This window comes from Triticum dicoccoides, chromosome 2B, assembly GCF_002162155.2.
Source record: "Triticum dicoccoides isolate Atlit2015 ecotype Zavitan chromosome 2B, WEW_v2.0, whole genome shotgun sequence".
Lineage (NCBI taxonomy): Eukaryota > Viridiplantae > Streptophyta > Magnoliopsida > Poales > Poaceae > Triticum > Triticum dicoccoides.
The window spans coordinates 759,324,092-759,330,693 of NC_041383.1; positions in this window are offsets into that span (position 1 = coordinate 759,324,092).

Sequence of the window (6,602 nt, forward strand, 5' to 3'; positions counted from 1 at the left end):
ATGTGCACTAGTTGAGCAATTCTCCTCCGTCTTTTAGGCAAAGTACTTGTCAGAGGTCTCATACCTCTTGACAGGGCATGAGGCTGAAATACCAATTTCAGCTCTTAGAACATCTCATATGCTCCGTGACATTTCAAAAACGTTTTTGAAGTCCCGGTTCTAAGCCGTAAAGCATGGTGCACTAAACCATCAAGTAGTCATCATATTGAGCTAGCCAAACGTTCATAACATCTGCATCTGCTCCTGCAATAGGTCTGTCACCTAGCGGTGCATCAAGGACATAATTCTTCTATGTAGCAATGAGGATACACCTCAGATCACGGACCCAGTCTGCATCATTACTACTATCATCTTTCAACTTAGTTTTCTCTAGGAACATATAAAAAACATAAGGAAGCTATAACACGAGCTATTGATCTACAACATAATTTGCAAAATACTATCAGGACTAAGTTCATGATAAATTAAAGTTCAATTAATCATATTACTTAAGAACTCCCACTTAGATAGGCATCCCTTTAGTCATCTAAATGATCACGTGATCCAAATCAACTAAACCATGTCTGATCATCACGTGAGATGGAGTAGTTTTCAATGGTGAACATCACTATGTTGATCATATCTACTATATGATTCATGCTCGACCTTTCGGTCTCAGTGTTCCGAGGCCATATCTGCATATGCTAGGCTCGTCAAGTTTAACCCGAGTATTCTGCGTGTGCAAAACTGGCTTGCACCCATCGTATGTGAACGTAGAGATTATCACACTCGATCATCACATGGTGTCTCAGCATGAAGAACTGTCACAACGGTGCATACTCAGGGAGAACACTTATACCTTGAAATTTTAGTAAGGGGTCATCTTATAATGCTACCACCGTACTAAGCAAAATAACATGCATAAAAGATAAACTTCACATGCAATCAAAATATGTGACATGATATGGCCATCATCGTCTTGTGCTCATGATCTCCATCACCGAAGCATCGTCATGATCTCCATCGTCACCAGCGTCACACCTTGATCTCCATTGTAGCATCGTTGTCGTCTCGCCAACTATTGTTATTACGACTATCGCTACCGCTTAGTGATAAAGTAAAACAATTACATGACGATTGCATTGCATACAATAAAGTAACAACCATATGGCTCCTTCCAGTTGCCGATAACTTTGTTACAAAAAATGATCATCTCATACAACAATTTATATCACATCATGCCTTGACCATATCACATCACAGCAAGCCCTGCAAAAACAAGTTAGACGTCCTCTACTTTGTTGTTGCAAGTTTTACGTGGCTGCTACGGGCTTCTAGCAAGACCCGTTCTTACCTACGCACCAAAACCACAACGATTTTTCATCAAGTGTGCTATTTTAACCTTCAACAAGGACCGGCCATAGTCAAACTTGATTCATCTAAAGTTGGAGAAACAGATACCCGCCAGCCACCTATGTGCAAAATCACATCGGTAGAACCAGTCTCATGAACGCGGTCATGTAATGTCGGTCCGGGCTGCTTCATCCAACTATACCGCTGAATCAAAGTAGGACGTTGGTGGTAAGCAATATGACTATTATCGCCCACAACTCCTTGTGTTGTACTCGTGCATATAACATCTACGCATAGACCTGGCTCGGATGCCACTGTTGGAGAACGCGGTAATTTCAAAAAAAAAACTACGATCACGCAAGATCTATCTACGTGATGCATAGCAACAAGAGGGGAGAGTGTGTCCACGTACCCTCGTAGATCGAAAGCGGAAGCGTTTCAATAACGCGGTTGATGTAGTCGAACTTCTTCGCGATCCAACCGATCAAGTACCGAACGTACAACACCTCCGCGTTTAGCACACGTTCAACTCGATGACGTCCCTCGTGCTCTTGATCCAGTTGAGAACGAAGGTGAGTTCCATCAGCACGATGGCATGGCGACGGTGATGATGATGTTACTGGCGCAGGGCTTCGTTTAAGCACTACGATGGTATGATCGAGGTGTGTAACTGTGGAGGGGGGCACCGCACACAGTTAAGATAAACTTGTGTGTCCTAGGGTGCCCCCCTGCCCCCGTATATAAAGGAGCAATGGGAGGCCAGCCGACCCTCCTAGGGCGCGCCCCACAAGGGGAGTCCTACTAGGATTCCACCAAGAGGGAGAGGAGGGAAGGAAGGAGAGGGAGAGGGAGAAGGAAAGGGGAGCGCCGCCCCCCTTCCCTAGTCCAACTTGGACCCAAGGGGAAGGGGGCGCGCAGCCTGCCCTGGCCGCCCCTCTCTCTCTCTCTCTCCACCAAGGCCCATGAGGCCCATTAGTTCCCCCGGGGGGTTCCGGTAACCCTCCAGCACTCCGGTTTTAACCGAAACTTCTTCGGAACACTTCTGGTGTCCGAATATAGTCGTCCAATATATCAATCTCTATGTCTCGAACATTTCGAGACTCCTCATCACGTCCGTGATCTCATCCGGGACTCCGAACAAACTTCGGTCATCAAAAACACACAACTCATAATAAATATCGTCATCGAACGTTAAGCGTGCGGCCCCTACGGGTTCGAGAACTATGTAGACATGACCGATACACATCTCCGGTCAATAACCAATAGCGGAACATGGATGCTCATATTGGCTCCTACATATTCTACGAAGATCTTTATCGGTCAAACCGCATAACAACATAATTTGTTCCCTTTGTCATCGGTATGTTACTTGCCCGAGATTCGATCATCGGTATCATCATACCTAGTTCAATCTCGTTATCGGCAAGTCTCCTTACTTGTTCTGTAATACTTCATCCTGCAACTAACTCATTAGTCACAATGCTTGCAACCCTTATAGTGATGAGTATTAACGAGAGGGCCCAAAGATACCTCTCCGAAACACGGAGTGACAAATCCTAATCTCGATCTATGACAACCCAACAAACACCATCAGAGACACCTGTAGAGCACCTTTATAATCACTCATTTACATTGTGACGTTTGGTAGCACACAAAGTGTCCCTCCGGTATTCGGCAGTTGCATAATCTCATAGTCTGAGGAACATGTATAAGTCATGAAGAAAGCAGTAGCAATGAAACTCTAACGATCATAATGCTAAGCTAACGGATGGGTCATGTGTTGGGGAACGTAGCAGAAATTCAAAATTTTCCTACGTGTCACCAAGATCTATCTATGGAGAGACCAGCAACAAGTAGAAAGAGAGTGCATCTAGATACCCTTGTAGATCGCTAAGCGGAAGCGTTCAAGTGAACGGGGTTGATGGAGTCGTACTCGTCGTGATTCAAATCACCGATGATCCTAGTGCCGAACGGACGGCACCTCCGCGTTCAACACACGTACAGCCCGGTGACGTCTCCCACGCCTTGATCCAGCAAGGAGAGAGGGAGAGGTTGAGGAAGACTCCATCCAACAGCAGCACAACGGCGTGGTGGTGGTGGAGGAGCGTGGCAATCCAGCAGGGCTTCGCCAAGCACCATGGGAGAGGAGGAGTAGGGAGAGAGGTAGGGCTGTGCCAGAACTTTGTGTATAGCTCCCATGCGCCTCCCCACTATATATAGGGGTGGAGGGGCTGGTTTCTTGCCCTCCAAGTCCATTGGGGCGTTGGCCAAGGTGGGAGGAAAGAAATCTCATTATTTCCTTCCCCACCGATTGTTATCCCCCCTTTTTAGGGATCTTGATCTTATCCCTTCGGGGTATGATCTTATTCCTTCTAAGGGGGGATCTTGGTGCGCCTTGACCAGGGGTGTGGGGCCTTGCCCCCACTACCCACGTCCATGTGGGTCCCCCCATGCAGGTGGGCCCCACTCCGGAACCTTCTAGAACCTTCCCGGTACAATACCGAAAAATCCCGAACATTTTCCGGTGGCCAAAATAGGACTTCCCATATATAAATCTTTACCTCCGGACCATTCCGGAACTCCTCGTGACGTCCGGGATCTCATCCGGGACTCCGAACAACATTCGGTAACCACATACAAACTTCCTTTATAACCCTAGCGTCATCGAACCTTAAGTGTGTAGACCCTACGGGTTCGGGAGACATGTAGACATGACCGAGACGTTCTCCGGTCAATAACCAACAGCGGGATCTGGATACCCATGATGGCTCCCACATGTTCCACGATGATCTCATCGGATGAACCACGATGTCAAGGACTTAATGAATCCCGTATTCAATTCCCTTTGTCTATCGGTATGTTACTTGCCCGAGATTCGATCGTCGGTATCCAATACCTTGTTCAATCTCGTTACCGGCAAGTCACTTTACTCGTTCCGTAACACATCATCCCGTGATCAACTCCTTGGTCACATTGCGCATATGATGATGTCCTACCGAGTGGGCCCAGAGATACCTCTCCGTTTACACGGAGTGACAAATCCCAGTCTCGATCCGCATAAAACAATAGATACTTTCGGAGATACCTGTAGTGCACCTTTATAGTCACCCAGTTACGTTGTGACGTTTGATACACCCAAAGCACTCCTACGGTATCCAGGAGTTACACGCTCTCATGGTCGAAGGAAGAGATACTTGACATTGGCAAAGCTCTAGCAAATGAACTACAAGATCTTTTGTGCTAGTCTTAGGATTGGGTCTTGTCCATCACATCATTCTCCTAATGATGTGATCCCGTTATCAACGACATCCAATGTCCATAGCCAGGAAACCATGACTATCTGTTGATCACAACGAGCTAGTCAACTAGAGGCTCACTAGGGACATATTGTGGTCTATGTATTCACACGTGTATTACGATTTCCGGATAATATAGTTATAGCATGAATAAAAGACAATTATCATGAACAAGGAAATATAATAATAATACTTTTATTATTGCCTCTAGGGCATATTTCCAACAGTCTCCCACTTGCACTAGAGTCAATAATCTAGTTCACATCGCCATGTGATTAACACTCACAGGTCACATCGCCATGTGACTAATACCCAAGAGTTTACTAGAGTCAGTAGTCTAGTTCACATCACTATGTGATTAACACTCAATGAGTTTTATGTTTGATCATGTTGCTTGTGAGAGAGGTTTTAGTCAACGGGTCTAAACCTTTCAGATCCGTGTGTGCTTTACAAATCTCTATGTCATCTCCTAGATGCAGCTACCACACTCTATTTGGAGCTATTCCAAACAACTGTTCTACTTGGAGCTATTCTAAATTATTGCTCCATTATATGTATCCGGTCTCTCTACTCAGAGCTATCCGGATAGGTGTCAAGCTTGCATCGTCGTAACCTTTACGACGAACTCTTTTACCACCTCCATAATCGAGAAAATTCCTTAGTCCACTAGTTACTAAGGATAACTTTGACCGTTGTCCTGTGAGCCATTATTGGATCACTCTTGTACCCCTTGACTGACTCATGGCAAGGCACACTTCAGGTGCGGTAAACAGCATAGCATACTGAAGAGCCTACGTCTTAAGCATAGGGGACGACCTTCGTCCTTTCTCTCTATTCTGCCATGGTCGAGCTTTAAGTCTTAACTTCGTACCTTACAACTCAGGCAAGAACTCCTTCTTTGACTGGTCCATCTTGAACACCTTCAAGATCATGTCAAGGTATGTGCTCATTTGAAAGTATTATTAAGCATTTTGATCTATCCTTATAGATCTTGATGCTCAATGTTCAAGTAGCTTAATCCAGGCTTTCCATTGAAAAACACTTTCAAAATAACCCTATATGCTTTCCAGAAATTCTACGTCATTTCTGATCAACAATATGTCAACAACATATACTCATCAGAAATTCTATAGTGCTCCCACTCACTTCTTTGGAAATACAAGTTTCTCATAAACTTTGTACAAGCCCAAAATTTTTGATCATCATCAAAGCATACATTCCAACTCCGAGATGCTCACTCCAGTCCTTAGAAGGATTGCTGGAGCTTTGCATACTTATTAGCATCTTTCGGGATTGACAAAACCTTCCGGTTGTATCACATACAACCTTTCCTCATTAAAATCGTCGAGGAAACAATGTTTTGACATCCTATCTGCAAGATTTCATAAATAATGCAGTAATCGCTAATATAATTCCAACAGACTCTTAGCATCGCTACGAGTGAGAAAATCTCATCGTAGTCAACTCCTTGAACTTGTTGGAAAACATCTTAACGACAAGTCGAGCTTTCTTAATGGTGACATTTACCATCATTGTCCGTCTTCCTTTTGAAATCCATCTGTACTCATTAGCATTACGACCATCGAGCCGTTCTGCCAAAGTCTACACTTTGTTTTCATACATGGATCCTCTCTCGGATTTTATGGCCTCAAGACATTTATCGGAATCCGGGCCCACCATCGCTTCTCCATAGCTCGTAAGTTCATTGTTGTCTAGCAACATGACCTTCAAGACAGGATTACGTACCACTCTGAAGTAGTACGCATCCTTGTCATCCTACGAGGTTTGGAAGTGACTTGATCCGAAGTTTCATGATCAATATCATAAGCTTCCACTTCAATTGGTGTAGGTGCCACAGGAACAATTCCCTGTGCCCTGTCACACACTAGTTGAAGAGACGGTTCAATAACCTCATCAAGTCTCCACCATCCTCCCACTCAATTCTTTCGAGAGAAACTTTTCCTCGAGAAAGGA